Genomic DNA, 19280 nt, shown 5'->3' on the forward strand with positions numbered 1-19280 from the left:
ACATCTTCTCTTATGGGGGTTCTTGGAATATATTTTCAAATGGGGGTCCGCGGGCTAATGAGTGTCAATTTGGGGGTCCTTGACATGGAAAGATGCCTTGTAGCTGCAGGAGGTACTGCACCCTGGGTGCGTTTTTGCATTTTTTATTCACTAATAAATTCATTATTAATTTATAATTTGTTAAATTGGAAAAAGGGCTTCGTTAAGACCTGCATATTAGTATGGTCAATGCCTGTGTGAAACGTTATTGGTGATTGGTGCAGGCAGTGAGGAGCTACGGCAGTCACAGTGACACACAGACAGACACACATTCAGACATTGTCAGAATTATAGTTTGATTTATTTATATAGCACTTTTATCCAAAGCGCTTTACATAGATTGTGCATTACATTCACCCCTTCACACACATTCATACACAGGAAACCGTGCAAGGCAACAAGCTGCACATCGGGAGCAATTAGGAGTTCAGAGTCTTGCTCAAGGACACACTAACAGTGACAAAGTGGCATGCTACGCATTTCTTCTTTTTCTAATCCTTTTTTTTTTTATTACAACTTTAAAGAGCTGTGGAAGAAACGCCAAAGGGAAAATAGTGTAATTATTACCACTGTAGGTGAGCGAGTCGCTGTGCCAAACGTTGCAAAGCATCCGTCACTTTAGGGGGGGGGGGTGTGTCCCTGGAACAACATATTTTCAGATGGGGGTCGGTTACATCATTTTGGGGACTGAGATAGAAACAGAGTTTTTCTTCAGATTTAGAAGAAGAATGTGGTCTCAGGTCTAAACGCAGTGTATAGGGCGACCTGAGCGGGTCTCATTTGAACTCTCCATACTTTATTTCTGTGTCTCTCGCAGCCAGGTGGCAAAATCTCACACCAGCTGCAGCTATTTGCCTCGCTTCTTAACGACTCACTCAACAGAAACATGTGCACATGTATGTGCCACAAACGCATACATATTGTACACATGCATACGCGCACGAACACACACACACACACACACACACACACACACACACGTACAGAGAAGGCAGCTGTGGCCGACTTCCCACCATACCCCTGTGCCCTGTGACATAAGCCAGTTAAATGACCTTGGGGCATTAGACCACACACACGCACACAGATGCACGTGCACGCACACGCACAATGAACACAATGAACACACTGCATGGCAACACAACAGAATATACCCGTATCATAACACAAAAGACTATATTTTCATGCAAGCCAAAATTCTGCTGGATGTCACACAAGCCAACATGTACACAACACTGACACAACATGCACGGATGCAGGCACGCACACACACACACACGCACACACACGATTTAAGGCACGCACGAACACACGTGCACACAGAGCCAAGCGAACAAACAAAAAATACAAATCCATGTGGTAATCTTGTATAAGCGAGTGAACTAGCGTGCACACACACACACACACACACACACACACACACACACACACTGAGCAGCGGCCTGATTGGCTGAGCGAGGGGCCTCAATGCATCCTCCCACCTGGGAATGTGACAGTTTTAGTGAAGACTTCCAGCTGCATGCCTGGTGACAAAGCAGCAGGATTAGAGGATTACAGTGCAGATACTTGACACGGTGTGCTTTAGCATCAAGTCATTTAACCCATTTAGACCTGAGGCCCATTTATTTTTTTAAATGTTTCTATCGTTCTCGCACCTTTTCCATGTCAAGGACCCCTGGAATTATCTGTATTTTGCCGTGGACCCCACGGCCCCCAAAGAAGCAAAGATTTGAGTTAAAAACGTTCACTCTGGAAGAATATATTCAAAGATTATTTTTTTTCAATAGCTAACAGTATTACATAACACTTTAAAACACCAAAAAGGGGTTCCCGTTCTGAACTGGTTAACTCCGAGGAGCCTTGTGTACAAATGGAACCACGTTGTTACTAGACCCACATTTGGTTGTACATTCATATGCAGTGTCTCAGGTTTACACGTGGATTAATTAACAAAGCGGTTTATTTTATTTATTTCACTGTGAACAGCAGTGGTTCTCTAACAGTGAGCTGCATGAGGCCCATTGGTGGGCTGCAATGTATTTTTTTTTTTTTTTTCTTATACTAAAACTAACAAAACAATTTCTGTCAAAATCAACACCCCTCTCGTCTCTGTCTGTGGTTTATTCACATGACATTGACAAATAGTGGCTACACGAAGCAACAACATGAATCACCATATGAATGTAACCTTTCCCGACACAAATAACACGTTGCCATTTACATCCACGGCTGTCCAATATAGTATCATTGCTGTTGGCTAGAAACCTTGGCATGTCCTATAAATCGTTACTCGTCAGCAGTGTTGTTCAAGTTACTTTGAAAAGTAAATAGTTATAGTTATAGTTACTAGTCTGAAAAATAACTAATTAACTAACTAGCTAACTAAAAAGTGAGTTCCAAGGTAAAAGCCTGGGCCCCTATACAACGTCGTCATCCGCAACGTCCGCAATCTTCACTATAGCTCTGGTGCGATGCCACGGGTGAGTGCTGGTCAGAGGTGGGGCCGCATGGCGCTGCGACAGCCGGGCTATGGGCCACCCGTCCACGTGGGTAGCCAGCGGAGGTCTTCCAAGGAACCTAACCGCGTGAGGGGCTCTGCAAGAACCCTGAACCACGATGCTAGGCTATACCACGCACTAGCAAAGTCGTTAGTTATAGGGCCTTAATTGGGTCGCTAAGCTAAGGGCTAGCCAGGCGCGTGCAGACCGAGAGAAAAGGTCCTCAATCTATCTCTAGATTTTCAAAAGTTTTGTATACATTTGAAAACTTGTGAAATGGGACATCCTGCATAATGAATGAATACCTTCTATTTTTGGTACTTTAAGAACATTTTGACGGGGCGCCTGCTGGCCAAGTGGTCCAGGCGCATGACACTATAGGCTCTGGCCTGACAGCGCGTTGTATGTTCGAGTCCCGTTGCATGTATGATGACCTTTGCTGCAAGTCTCTCCCCTTCTCTCTCGCCCTCTTTCCTATGTCTATCTTCACTTGAAGCTATCAATAAAGGCAGAGAAGGAACATATTGATGCCAATAGCCTATACTTCATGGCTTTTACTTGTAACAGAGTATTTCTACAATGCTGTATTGATACTTTTATTTAGGAAAAATATATTTTCCCACCACTATTCATAGTGATGCATGTATGTATTATGTATAGCTCACCCCGCTACGGTTCATGCGGTTAATTTGTTTGCATGTTCTCACGAGGACTCGTGAGGATAGAACTGGAGGAGGTTGTGGGTTGTGGGTGAAACTTGTGGCTATACTGAAAACGTGATGCTATGTTCCTGTACTGTATGTGCTGGGGGCTCATTAGTTGGTCAAATGAAAGACACAAATTAATTATTCTCGGAATAAAACACTAAACAAGATTTCAAGAGGCAGCAGCACAGGCAAACAAGAACACGCAAACACACAAATGCATCTCTCTCTCTCTCTGTCTCCACGAGTGTGTGTGTGTGTGTGTGTGTGTGTGTGTGTGTGTGTGTGTGTGCACGCGCGCACTGTCAGTGTCACTTTCACCGTCTAAACCGACAAGTCTCCCCATGCATGCACATGCATGCAGTGTCACAGATTAGGAGCGCTGTCGGAGCGATGCGAGACAGCCGCCTTCGCAGAGTTCATTCATGTCGTCATGTGCCACAGAGAGGCAGCCATTCATCCAGTGGCTGGATGGTAACCGCAAGGTTGCCAGTTCAAACCCGGGCTCCCCCAGAGTCAGTGTTGAAGTGTCCTTGAGCAAGACACTGAACCCCTAATTGCTCCTGATGTGCTGATTGGTGCCTTGCATGGTTTCCGCTGCCATCAGTGTGTGCATGTGTGTGTGAATGGGTGAATGTAATGCACAATATATGTAAAGCACCTTGGATAAAGGCGCTATATAAATGCACCATTTAACATTTACCATCCCCCCCCAACACATACAAATGCACCAGTCTTAATTTCTTCTACCAAAGCTATGACGAAAGATGTTCATCGACCACCGTTCTTCACCGACAAAACGAAATAAAAACTAAGCTAACATTATTAATTAATTATAAAAACTTGACAAAAATGTTATATGGAGAGACGGGTGGAGAAGAGCTCCAGTGGAACTAAAAGACAACTAAACACGAATGGAATTTCGTGTTTTTCATTTCATCATTTCGATTTCATGAGACTGACTAAAATAAAAACAAAATTAGCTGACAAAATCAACACTGCCAATTTGCTGACAAAATCAACAATGCCACACACACACACACACACACACACACACACACACACACACACACATACACACACACACACACACACACCCTCACACACCCTCACAAGAGCCCTCATACAAGGTTTCCTCGACTATGCATGCACCTCTTGGTACCACAGCACCTCAAAGGCCCTTAAAACAAGGCCTACTGGTCAGGCTACTAATTGGCTTTACTCCCAGAACCCACCTCATCCCTGCTCAGTTTGATAGGCTGGAATGGTTTAGGGTTGACAAGTACAGCAACTTGCAATGGGTCTGGTCCACAAGATTCACTACACATGTACCCTAAATACTTCCTTAATGCCAAGTTGTCAACAAAGTCCACAATCACAACACCAGAGGGAGTGTGCCACTAAAATGTGGAATGCCCTACCAATAGCCATTAAGAAATGTGAATCCCTAGACTCCTTCAAAAACGCTCTCAAAGAGCACCTACGGACGGCTGCAATTCCAAACTGGACCCTGTATAAAAGTCAAAGTCCTGCCCTTTATTTCCCCCATACTGTACATGTTTTTTCCCTTGTTTAACTGAATATATAATTTGGAGTCTTTAAATGTTCTGAAGAATTGAAAATGGAGGACACTGCATGGTGTAAACAAGTCTCAGTGCTTTTCAAGGTTTCATTCTCATAGCAGTTTTTGTATTGACAGTGGCCTTGTGGTTAGAGTTTCTGCCCTGAAACTGCGAGGGCGGGGTTCGATTCCTGGCCGGGTCATACCAAAGACTGTAAAAATTGGACCCAATGCCTCCCTTCTTGGCACTCAGCATCAAAGGGTTGGATTGGGGGGTCAAATCTATTAATCAAATGATTCCCAAGCGCGGCACGGCTGCAGCTCACTGCTCCAAGAGATGGGTCAAATGCAGAGAACAAATTTCACTGCGGTAACACGTGTGACAAATCGTATGACTTTGACTTTGACTTTGCTTTCGTTTGAAATGTACCCATTCTACCTACCGTGAATGAACATTTCAATCAATCAATCTACATTACACAATAACAATGCTATAATGTGCTACGTCCAAGCTTTCTCAAATTGTACTTTTGTCTCCTCATTTTATTTTGACCATTGGGCGGGAACCCCTTTTGGTGTTTTAACTAAGCATTATGTTATACTTTAGCTATTGAAAAATAGCAGATCTACAAGCTTGTAGGTCTGCTATTTTTTTTATCGTAAAAATGCGGCACAAGTCTGGGCACAGTCGGGCCTAAATGGGTTAAGAACTGAGGCAGATTCTACAAAATGCCTTCCACACTAAATCAGTAGTTCTCTTCACTTTCAATATATTGAAAAAAATTAATCGAAATCTAAAATAGCAGATGTAGAGCTTGTAGAGCCTGCTATTTTTGAATAGACAAAGCAAACCATCTTAAAATGACTATGGCATAATGGCATAATCTAGGTTGCCTTGATACATTCGTGCCAACAATAAATTATACGTATTGGATTGAATCAATTAAATTGACTGTCTGAGAGAGAGACATTAGGGAGAGACAGAACTGTTGGTGACAGAGAAAGGGAGAAGGGCGGGTTAATTAAAACCCTACTCCCCGGTGCCTAATTAATATTTGACAATTAATATTGTCTTCCTTAAACCATTCTGGACGGGAACCCCTGTTGGTATTAAGCATTATGTCATGCTTTAGCTATTGAAAAATATTATATTTTTGAAAAATCGTGAAAATGTGGCGCACATCTTTGAATATATGTTCTTTCAGAGCGAACCTTTTTAACTCAAATGTTTGCTTCTGGGGGCTCCCTGGAACAACATATTTTTAGATGGGAGTCGGCGGCCAAATACATATGTTGGGGGTCCTTGACATGAAAATATTTCAGAACGACTGACATAGGAACACTTTTTAGAAGGCATTTGTAGAATGGTCTTCAGGTCTAAATGGGTTAATTAGAAATGCAGCGTGGACCGGGATGACTGTCTGAATTCCTTAGCAGCTTGTCAGCATTGACAATCCTCACTCGTACAAGATCAATTCACGGACGACATCGACGCAAGGGCTCAGTGCATTTAATTATAGCGAAAACAACACTTTAAAAAGTTATACCCGCCACTTCATATTTGAGCGAAATATATGTTTCGTTGAGCGAAAGCATTCGTTCATCTGAGAACTTTTATCTCATTTAACCCATTCAGGCCAATTTTCTGAAAGTTTTTTCAAAAATAGCAGACCTACAAGTTCAGAGCTTGTAGATCTGCTATTTTTCAATAGCTAAATTATAACATAATGTATGTAACCACCAAAAGGGGTTCCCGCTCAAAATGGGTTAAATGAGTCATTTAGTATTCCAAGGAGAGATCGAACCCATGAGACACAACGCTCCACGGGACAGTGAAATTGATACAACAAAACTGAATGTTCTGTTTACAACAGAAGTAGAAAGTCGAGTCGATTCAAATTAGTCAATTAGTTTGCCCTGCTCAAAATAATGATTTCAGAGTTTTCCGCTTGAAGACGGAGTACCTTCTGTTCTTTGTTTTTCCATTGTTGTCTGCACCACTTTGTTAGCGACCAAGCTCTTCCAGCACTTTGTTTTTACTTCTTTTATTTATTAATTTTTAAATACTATTTTTAACTACTTTTAAATACTTCAAAAGTTTAACTTTTTTTTCTCTAATCCAGGTACTTTCTGTAACTCAGTTGATCTGCACTAAACAGACTGAAATTAAATAGCACTTTATTTTCTCCACACTGTTCTTGCTTAAGGGCAGTCCATACTCTCTCCGACCAGCGAACTTTTCGTCTGAAAGCTCCGGTACAACTACAACATGACGTCACTCGCAACTTCTGAACCGCATTCCTCCGAATTTTTGTTCTGAAAGCTGCACTCCCAGATGTTGTGACTCTCCGAACTCTACTTCAGGGAAAAAAATTAAGTCTGATCTTTCCGACGAAAAGATCGGTGGTCGGAGAGAGTATGGACTGCCCTTTACTGTAAGAGCGTCTGCTAAATGCCTAAATTGTATCCAAAGCACTGTACATAACAATGTACTTCTCATTGACCCATTCACACTGCTCATCGGGAGCAGTTAGGGGTTCAATGTCTTGCCCAAGGACACTTCGACATTTTGCCAGGAGGAGGAGCCGGGAATCAAACCTGCATGGAATCTTCGAATTCCGAGGTTGGGTCGCTCTACCTCCTGATCCACTGCCGCCCCGATCTAACACTACATGTTAGATCGGAGGGTTACACTGTAAACCAGTTGCCAAAATAAGCTAATCTACAAGTTGCAATGCGGTGCTTCCCGTCCTGGTAAGGACCGTTTAGTTTATATATAACGCTCTGGTACCGACAGTACGGTGGGAGGTATAACACATTAGAACTAATAGATCCCCCGCTGTTGCAGTGAAACGGTTCAGCATGAGTTGCATTCAGCACTCCCAAGCTGTTTGTTTGGGCCAATTAGCGTTTGTGCCAGAAAAACAAAACTTTCAACGTGTTGGCATTTTTGTGTGTGGAACAAAAAAAACATACACCGCCGCCTCATTAAGAGCTGCGCTTTTTGGTCTGAGTCATACTCATGGTCTGAGTATGAGTATGACATGCAGCATTATCATATGGGTTACAACAACCCACTTGATACTGTTCTCATTATACAATAACGTTCTCATTTGCAACACATCATGCACATGAAGAAAAGTTCCCTCAATACTTCTTCTAACCCTTTTCTCCCTAATTAGTCATTATACCAAATTCATTCCTCCCCACACAAACGTCCTCCTTCTCCCTCCCAACTCTCCCTAATGACAGGCTTTTTTTTATCATTATCACCGATATTTTGATTGAAAACTTTATCCCCGAGCTTGTACATATTCTACTGTTGTAAATTGATTAATACATAAAGATGAATTAATTCAGTATAATTTTGAAATTGGTGACGCTGCTACTGTATAATCAAGTTTCCATTTTCGCAATTATCTCAATATTGGTAATAGGTTTTTTTTTAACAAAGCAACTTTGACTCTGGTCGTGTTGCTGGGGTGCATATACCTTTGGTCCGATGTATTAACAGTCCAACACTACTTTGGTCCGACGTCCTACTCCAACCCCCCAAACCCTAACCTTACGCGCACACGGAAGCCACGGGTGAGTCTTAACCAGCCACCCATATGTCTTAACCCATTTACACCTGAGGACGATTCTACAAATGTCTTCTAAATCCTGGCAGTTTTCTGAAAAACCTCATGTTTCTATGTCAGTCGTTCTCAAACATTTTCATGTCAAGGACCCCCAAAAATATATGTATTTGGCCGCCGACCCCCGTCTGAAAATATGTTGTTCCAGTGACCACCCCAGAAGCAAAGATTCAAGTTAAAACGCTCTCTCTGAAAGAATATATTCAAAGATTTGCCCCACATTTTCACGATTTTTCAAAAATAGCAGACCTACAAGCTCGTAGCACGGCACTCGGTGCTGCACTATGAGCTTGTAGATCTGCTATTTTTCAATAGCTAAAGTATAACATAATGCTTGAAACACCAAAAGGGTTCACACCTGTGTGAAATGAGCAGTGGAACTATATTGTAATTGTTATACTCTACTCTACTACTCTACTATACTACTGAACTCCTGTACTACTCATACTGTAGGCTACTATACTCTTAATGTACTGTAGTGTACTGTGTACTGTACTCTGTAGTGTACTGTACTCGTTCTCTATTGTGCGGTACTCGTGCTGTACTGTACTGTACTGTAACATATGCCTCCCGTGCAGTGGTGTAAAGTAACTAAGTACATTTACTGTACATAAGTATAATTTTGAGGTATAGGCAATTTGTACTATAGGCCTACTTGAGTATTTCCAATTTCCAATACTTTTACTGAAGGAAGGATGGGGAAGGATATGGAATGTCTGACTGACTGACTGACTGACTGACGGGAAATGCACGATTTCATAGTAAATTAAACTAAAAGTAAAAGTACTCAAAATGTGTACAAAATCATTTGAAAATAGCCGAAATGTATAGGATTGAAGTGGTTAATATATGTTTTCTAATCTAAATTAAAATCTCCGCCTCCCCCTGGCCAGCCGGGGCGCCTGATGGAGGGGAAAGTAACTGGTTTGAATAACGTGTTCCTTCCACGCATTACGTCCAACCAGGGAAACTCCCCCCTGTCAGGTGTAAAGGAGCAACTTGGACACTCAGGCATGAAGGAAGCATGAGTTCAAGTCCGTTGCTCTCCCCTTGTCCCCATATGGGGACTAGGTTGGTGGAGGGTGTGTAGAGCCCAGGATCACATTAGATTAGATGATTGACACAGGGGTGAAAATGGGTTACAAAATCGTGGAATAAAAATATATATTTAAAAAATAAATTAAAATCTCCAAAGTAACTAGTAACTAAAGGGCCCTCATCAAACCCTGTACACTCAAGACACTGCCCCGCTGCCACCCTTAGATCTCCATATATGGAACTGACCTGTTCTCACATTCCATATGTTGATCTGATCTCATCAAACCCTGTACACTCAAGACACTGCCCCGCTGCCACCCTTAGATCTCCATATATGGAGCTGACCTGTTCTCACATTCCATATGTTGATCTGATCTCATCAAACCCTGTACACTCAAGACACACTCCATATATGGCCAGTACAGAATTCATTCCATATGTTGACCTGACCCCCCATGCCAAAGCACCAGCGCTCGCCCAGCAGTAAGGACGAGGTCGCTTCACGCCCTCAGGCGTCTTACTGGTACTTTAAGTACCAATACTTTTGTACTTTTACTCAAATACATCTTGAATTCTGAACTATTACTAGTAACAAAGTAATTCTACATTGCAGTGTTGATAACTTTTACTTAAGTAAAACAATTGAGTACTTATTCCACCACTGCTCCTGTGTTGCTGTGGTTATCAAAGCTTGTGGTTTGACTGTTTGAACCGCCCATCTTTTGCTCTGACAATTTGAACTCCTTGATACAGAAATGATCTCCCTCTGCCATCATCAAATGAGAGTGTGGATTGGGGGTTTGCCTTTTATTGTTCAAGAATGCAGTAATTGTTCGAATAGTTTTTCCAAATGGTGGGAGGCTATCCCACGAGGACCATATAAATCTTATTATTTAGCCCCCCTGTTGACTTTAACTGACTTTGATCACAGTGAGAGCGTTGAAAGGCAGGGCTTCCACTGAGCGGCAGGTAGCTAAAAAACCCCAAATAATAATAGTAATAAATAAACAACAAGGCAGGATTCCCGCTGAGCAGCTCCCTTTTTCTTCTGGTCAATCAATATTCATGGCATGGAGGCATAAGTCACAGCAAGACTCATCTCATTGTCTCCACCAGGCCGAAGGCATGGGGAGAGAGTATGTTTTGCACTCGCGTCTGTGTGTGTGTGTGTGTGTGTGTGTGTGTGTGTGTGTCCGTCCTTCCGTCTGTCCGTTACCAGCTAATCTCCGCCACCGTTGGCCCGATCCATGCCAAACTTTGCACACACATTCCCTGGATGCCAACGACGAACCTCTGCCCCAAATATTCCTCAACGGCCTGTTATAGCGCCACCATGAGGCCGAATTAGGCAAAACACATTTGTGTAATTTACTCGTACACATTTTATCCATACATCACACAATTCGGTATACACTATCTCCATATCATATCTCCATGTGATCAACACGGATCTGCACCATTTCCCATCTTCCATCCTGATTGGCTAAGATTGGCTTCCAAAGCTCACATGATTGGTCCGTTTCGAACAAAATGCCACAAATCACAAACACAGTGTGCAATTTCCGTGAAATTATGCATGCACATTTCCACTAGGCCGAGGACGACGTGCCACAATTTCCCCCCCCAAATCAGCCTCATGGTGGCGCTATAACAGGCCAAATCCTGTTTTTAGCTATAACTGCATCGATATGTATACAACATATGTATGCGCACTCCCCAGAGGCCATGGAAAAACATTGTCCCTGCATCCCTCCACATCTTCCGGTTATAGCACCACCATGAGGCCGATTTCCGGAAAACACATTGCTTATGTTAGTCGCATAGATTTAATCCAAATGGCACGCAAATCGGTACACATGATCTCTGTAGTCATGTGATCAAGACGAGTCTGTTGGATTTCTCAGATTCTACACTGATTGGCTAACATTGCAACATACAAGTTTCCAGGAGTGGCCCGCTTTGTACAAAATGCTGCACATGTCCTGTTCATCCAGAATTATATCCTCATGCTATGAGTGATCTGGCTCTGCATTTCCTCAACAAAATGAAGAAAATTGTTGCAAAAAATGAACAATAAAAAAAACATGTTTATATTACTCCTAAACATTTTGCCAAACCTCTCACACAGTCCTATCCTCCTGGTGGAGACCTGTGCCCAGAAGGGCACTTTTTCTAGTTAGTGTCTTTAGTTGTCGGGACAGAATGTAGCAAAGCTGAGAGGTATGGAAGAGATGGACAGTATTATATAGGAAAGCTAAGATGGCGACAGCACGGTACGGTACAGACAGACAGACAGACAGACAGACAGACAGTATGGAGGCTGAGAGGCAGACGGTGTAGGAGAGACACATAGTCAGTAGAACAACGTATAGGGAGAATGTATGGTATGGTATGTATGGTAATGGTATGGTATTGAAGAGAAAGCTCCATAGCATCTAATGAATGGGGTGGATGTCTGACCGTCTCATGACCGACAAAGCATCAATTCACATTACAACTTTTTTTTTCTTTTTTACTTTCTTTTCCCCTGGTGTACTGAAATGAAATCCACAACTAAAATGTATATGCACTGAGGCATCGGTTTCAATGTGTTCCAGTACTCATGAGTACATTATTGAGTAATGAAGATAGTGTTTTCTTGTCAAGCAAAGCTTGGAACAAAATGTCCTCTGATCTGACTTGCCGCTGGTAATTCAAATGTTTTCTCACGTTTCCAGAAAACCTCCTGCTGTTAATTAATTAACCTGCTTTCCTCAGATAACCAGAAAGAAAATTGTTTATTTTGTACCACATCCTGAAGTGACTTTTGTCTTTACCCCACAATTTGAGTCATTAGCTTACTATTATAACAACCGTAGGCTGTACTCTGTAGAACAGCTTCTCAAACCATATGCCTATAAAAGCCAGGGTGACGCTGGTATCATCGGCATAGAAAGAGTGTGTGCTCTCTCAGCAGTCGCCTTATGCCCCCCCCCCCCCCCCCCCATTGCTGTGCGAGTTGACCCCAATACAGGATGAAACACGAGGGGAGTGGCTCACTATGCATACATATGCATCTTGCATGTAATATTATACATATATTATATATGTAATAAATGTCAGGGCATTTACATATTCATGTAGCTAGCCCGGCTGTCTCCCATGTGTGCCCACTGTGCAGGAGGGATACTATATGCATAGTCTGTTAGATTTTTGTCCTGTAATGTATATCATTTTGTAATGTACTGTGTCTATGTCTTGTCTGTATCTTGAACGGTGACGTCATGGACTCAAAACTAATTTCAGTGCAAGCTGACAATGAAGTCTTATCGTATCGTATCGTATATACGTCTCTTTCAACCATGCACCATAGCCGCCATGGGAGTCTATAGTTCTATTTACCGCTCTCATTGTTCGGCGTTCCCCCCAAGAGATGGCAGGCAATCGAGCATGAAAGGTAGCACGTAACCCGTGACATCATTCTGACGTCTGCATAGACTCCATATTTGGGCATGCCTGACAAAGAACTCCATATGGGCATAAAAGGGACACAGAATATCTTGGTGGGGCATTCATTTCCAACTTGCATCGTTCCAAGTAGGCCAGTGTCCAACGGGCATCACTGTAATCTAAAATGACACAGATTTGACACAGAGATTCAACGCGTTAAATGAACAATGCCATCATCATCACAATCCTGTGCTACAAACACGACGTGTAAGAAATACTGCAGGGCAAGGTTTTTCCTTGCCCTGCAAGGGCGTGTTATAATCTAGTAGACTCTGGAAAAGCATTCCTCGTAGCATGGCTTGTTAGGCAATAGACTTTCAATCCAAACTTCCTGGGTGAGATTATTTTTTGCGGATGAAGTAAAGTTTGCTTTGGCCCGACATGCGTTGCATCTTGCTTGTGGTTATAGGGGTTAGGTTTGGGGTAGGGTTAGTAATAGTATTGTCCAACATATAGTAGGCTACATGTTCACCTGACGTAAATGAACTAAAGAGAGAACTGTTTTCCTCCTCTATAGCACACAAACAAAAGACTTGACTTAGACTAAAATACTCAGGCAAAAATACGGACAAGTTCTGAAGCAGACAGGCAGGCAATGTTGTTTCAGAGTCCAGAGATTGATTTATTTTCAGAGCACACAGAGTACAAACTCGACAGCCACCAGCCTAACGGCTTTCAGGCAACTCGCACATGCAGTCATTCCAGTTTCCCAACCCCCCTCTGGCTTTGTGTGGTGGTACTCTTGTGGCCTTGTGGTTAGAGTGTCCGCCCTGAGACTGGGAGGTTGGGGTTCGATCCCCGGCCGAGTCATACCAAAGACCCAATGCCTCCCTGCTTGACACTCGGCATCAAGGGTCCCTGCGACATACTAGCGTCATGTCCAGGGGGTGTACTTGTACATCAAGCTGCCTCACACTACAGAAACAGGAGATAGGCTCCTGCCCTATGGGCCTCATGGCTCGGCAAGGCTACATAACTCTTGTGACTCTTGTGACCCCTTGTATTTGCAGCTGAGGGCTGAAAAACACCCGCGTTGCAAAAACATCCTGCCCAATTACACTTGACATGTCGCAGATGAGACACATTGTGTGGCACGTTCACATTGCAAGTTTACAAGTCAAGTTACGACCTCTGACACAAAATGTACTTTGACAGGGTTTGATCTCCCTTGTTGGCAAACAATGTTTAAGCCATTTTCTGAGGAAAAAAGTGGTGCTCAAACCTTTTCATGTCAAAGTAAGTTTTGCCGAGCCATGAGGCCCATACAGGGCAGGAGCCTAAAAAATAAAAAAAATAGAATAGAATAGAGAATGAAAGAAAGAAAGGGCAAATGTGTGCAGTCGCTTGTCTCTTCATGCACGTGAAGATAATTGCCAGAAACAGGGTCAGCCAGTGGCAGGAGGATAGTGTGAGAAAATGGAAGTGATGAATAAATAAAGCCACTAAATGGGGAGACGGGGAGGGCGGGAGGGATGGAGGTCTGGGAGGAAACAGAGAGGTAAAAGAGAGACACAATATCATTGCTGTCGCACAGAAACCTCTTATCTCCATGGGGGGGGGGGTCATACTACATTGTCACACAAAAGCATCGATAGTAGCGTTTTGAGCTTCTCGAGCTGCTACTCTTCATGCTTTTGAATGTGAATCATTTTGTCTCTTATTGTTGACTTGTTGATTTCCTAGTTTCCAACCAAGTGTCTTTCCATCATTTTTGCATAATGCTTTTAGAATGTAATGTAATGCCTTTAAATGATGTCAGCAAATTGACGATCACCACAAGCTGTACCTCCGTTTCTAATCAGACTCTTGGTTGATTTCTTTTCAAATGTTTGTATATAAGTAACTCTGTCAAAACGCCGTGTTATGCCTGAAGAAGGTCCGGAGGGACCGAAATGTTGCCTTAACGCATACTGTATGCTGCCCCCTGCTGAACGCAGAGCCAACCGCAGCCTGCCGAGCCGTTTTCAATGTAGCACACGCTGGACTCACATCCTGTTTGGGCCTGTCCATCTTTGATGCTAAATAAATGGCGTCAATTCTAGCGAGCTAAAATGAAGCCATCCTTGCTCTAGAAAGCGCCAATGTTTCCATCTAGACCACCGGATAATCAGCAAAGTTCTCAGAATATCGCACGTTTTATCCAAACGGTGGAGAGCTCCGTAGATTTAGAGTTATTCAGCTTTTTAGTCAGCCTGTATTATGGGAGGTGGACGGCAGCGCGGTTGCGCAACCCGGTCTAGGATCGCTAAAGAAAGAAAGGCCAAGCCAAAACAAAATAGAAAATGAAAAGAATCAGCGATCCGGTTTGATTTCAATAATAAAGCCTATCAGACGGAACATTACGCCAAAGGAACAGTTAATTTGTTAATAAATGTAACACTCTTGTACCGAGCAGATACTCACTGTAAGAGCCATAGTGGGGGTTAATGAGTCCTATACAATATGCACCTGTGTGATATTAGGAGGTTAACATGACCAAAGTAAAGAACTTTTTTATTACAATACCGTGAAGAACTCATTTTGTGCGTCAAACTGCTACATTTAAGTGTGCAAACTTAAAGAAAGGGAAGTTTGCCACTACACTCACTCGTATCTTTCTTCTTCTCATTGATGTCCACTGGCCTACGCACCTGTTCATACGCCTTATAGGTGTTCAAAAGCTCTCTTCTACAGAATGTGAATCCTGGAAAGTAACAGCTTTGGACGTATGAGGTTTCCACCCAACAGAGAGGGAAAGAGGTGTAATTGGAAAGGGGCAATAAATAAAGAAAGAGGGTAAGAAAGCATTAGAGAGGGAGGGGGGGGGGGGCAGTGAGAGAGACCTAAAGTACAGTGGATATAAACATCATGAAGAACATCATGAAAAATGCATGATCAATTTAAGTGCAACAGCCTGCAACAGCCTCACTCGCAACCTGAGACCCCAAGGTGCCTTGCACATAGGCTGCACCACCGGGCAGGACACGGGAGTCTTTGTCCCAAAGCAATCAAACCTCTAACCCGTTCTGGTTTGTGTGAGATAATCCAGAGAATCAAAGGGTCAAGAGGGGTCGCATTTGTCACTCGCATGCATGTGCAAGTTAAATTCAATGAAATAGCAGCAACAGGGAATGTGCAGAATTAGAGGCGGCCGGGGGTCTATTAGAGTAATATAGTTCGCCAGCGAACTCATTCAACTGTGTTGATTGATTTTATTCATATAGGGTATACTCAGAAAAGCGCTAGGCTATACATTTGAGATATTATTATGGATTATGGATCTAGTTGTTTCTTTCCTTTTTCTAAATGTTCCGGTGTGAATGTGCTGCACCAAACACATATGGGACAAATTATTATTGCACGAGTACACAAAATTATGTCCTGTGAAATGCTAGTATACTAGTCCAGAGAGAGAGAGAGAGAGAAGACTGCAACTTCATTTCAAATAATTAAATAAAGTTTTGCAACGGCACTTTTAGTGCCGTTGCATAGTCAATTTTTATAGTATAGTGTGCATGCCAGGTTGCTCACCAGGTGGTGCTGGGGACGCGCTGCCGTGCACGCACGCACGCCATTACGACTCTTCAGCTCAGGGTTGACCATAACCAGTTATTGAAAAGCTATTGCATTTAGTTTGGCAGTGTGGCTTTTCTCATGCCATGTGATATTACAGATGACCTGTGCACCATACACAGTCTGATATATCACAAACCCCCCAGAGCAGAGCATAAGATAAAGTCATTACATGAACAACATAACCGTCTATGCCATATATCACGTGGTGGGGCGGCGGTGGTTCAGGGGTAGAGTGGCTGGATGGTAACTGCAAGGTTCCCAGTTCGAACCCGGGCTCCCCCAGAGTTAGTGTTGAAGTGTCCTTGAGCAAGACACTGAACCCCTCCCTGTAGTTGCTCCTGATGTGCAGGTTGGTGCCTTTCATGGTTTCTGCCGCCATCGGTGTGTGAATGGGTGAATGTAATGCACAGTCTATGTAAAGCGCCTTGGATTAAGGCGCTATATAAATGCACCATTTACCATTTATCACATAGCATTAGCCTATAGAACAATCCATAAGTTACATATCACCAAATCACCCATTTGCAGAATACCACATATCATAATAAACCCCATACGTGACGTGTAATCACAGAATCACACATTACAGAACTAAATGCCACAGGGAGGAGACCAGGGAGGTGGAGGGAAGTTGAACGCCGACATCTGAAGAACTACGGTCTCAGCTAGCATGAAAAGAGAACGCAGAAATAAAGAAAGAGAATGAGAAAGCATTAGAGAGAGAGGGAGGGAGATAGACATAGTACAGTACGTACAGTGGATATAAACATCGTCATGAAAAATGCATGATCAACTTAAGTGCAACACCCGCCTCGCTCACAGCAACCTGAGCCCCAAGGTGCCTTGCAAGAGCTGCTAAAATGGACCCGTCTTACGTACTGTAGTGTGCACGTGTGCAAGTTAGGTTGAAGTGAATGAGAAACAGACAGACTGGTTAGTGGGAGTATATATGAAATAATTTTAGCGAATTAATTGGGGGGGGGGGGGTCCAGGGAAATATAATTTTCCTTTTGTGGGGGGGGGGGGGAAGCTCAGCTTGCTTTACACTCGTTTCACAAACTACTTCCATCTGGGCTTACTGTAGCCCAATCGCTGAAGAAGGTGGGCCCCTTTTTTAGCTTGGAAAGCTGCGACCAGTCACGACCTAGTCGACTCCTGGGTTGCCAAGTCTGCTTATTTCCAGCAAACCTTGGATTGTTTTTTCCCCACTGTTGCTTGCCTGGTTTTTGGAGGTTGTTAGCTTATTTCTGTCGAGCTGTTCTGATCGTCTCCAGCCATGTTGCCTCAGAATTCTTTAGGGGCACTAATTTGAGCATAACAGTGGAGCGCAGCTAAAAAGTGGCATAACGTCAGCAGCAGAACCTGCATATATTGCAGTCAGGTGGAAACCTAGTATGCGCGTGTGTGTGTGTGTGTGTGTGTGTGTGTGTGTGTGTGTGTGTGTGTGTGTGTGTGTGTGTGTGTGTGTGTGTGCGTGTGCGTGTGCGCGCACATGTGTGCACGTGCGTGTGCTGTTGCATGCTTTCCATGGAAGTGCAATACGTCAACATTATATATCCTTTTCATTAAATGATAAGAGCGATTCACTGCAGGCTTACCATATGGCTAATAGGCCATTAGTGACCCGTGCGTGCGTGCGTGCGTGCATCTCTATAGTCATGATCACATGACTACAGAGATAACGTGCACTGATTTGTGTGATGTTTGGACAAAATCTGTAGGAGTAATATAAAACAAATGTGTTTTGCAAAAATCTACCATTTCCAAGGCCTTCACAGACCCCGGGGAGACGGGTTGCTGCTGAGTTCCGCGTTAATCATTTAATGTTTGGCTGTACTGTGTGTTCTACTACTACAGAGCTCTGATACATGCTGAGATGAGCATAGATTAGATCATCATCATATCAGATCAGATGAGTTGGTCATTTATCTAATATTCTATACTGTTCTGTAGTGTACTGAATCATTTATATCCATGTATGTTGTCAGACAGTGTGAGTCTGTGTTAAAGCTGTATGGTATAGTATGTTAACACGATATAACTTGGGTGGGGTGGTTGTATTTTGTCTCCCTGCTCTTCTATGGAGACATTTAGATTGTGTAACGTCTCACCTATAGAACTAGATCTGAAATTAATTGTGACCCGATGATCAATATTCAATGTACTGTATCCCCTGAGCAAGCATGGAAGAAAAATAAAACTTGTGCCGGAAACACTACAGTGTTCAAATCAAAGAGGAAAGTTACACAGTGCAGCAGCTGTGATCATTACATCGACATTTTCAATTTTAACCACTTAAGCCCCGTAGACGTTGTTGATCGGAGTCGCCCCAAGGAATTCCAGGGCCCTTGATCAATAATGCAGTACATATAATGATGTTTACTATGCTCTGATGAAGGCCTGTGCCAAAACATGTTAGTCTGATGCAGATGGAATTAAAACAAGTGTGCATGTGAGCCTTATACAGCAGCATGCGTTTGTCAGTGAGGGAGGGTGACTCGGTCCCCCTTCACTCTAACTGTCTTTTCCACTTCGGTGAATGGGAATCGTTACAGTGCATAAACATGTCATTTAATGACATGTGAAATGTAGAGTAAAACGTTAGTTAATGCAGTGCTGGGCGGGGATGGATACAGTACATTGCACATGATGTTAAAATTAAAATGCTACGTTTTATATCGTACATTTACTAATGCTTATGCGAGGCCTGAACCAATTAAACCATTTTGAATGAGTTTTATTGAGTTTGTTCTCCGTTGTT

This window comes from Protomyctophum bolini (assembly GCF_963924005.1).
Source record: "Protomyctophum bolini genome assembly, chromosome: 20".
NCBI classification, from domain to species: domain Eukaryota; kingdom Metazoa; phylum Chordata; class Actinopteri; order Myctophiformes; family Myctophidae; genus Protomyctophum; species Protomyctophum bolini.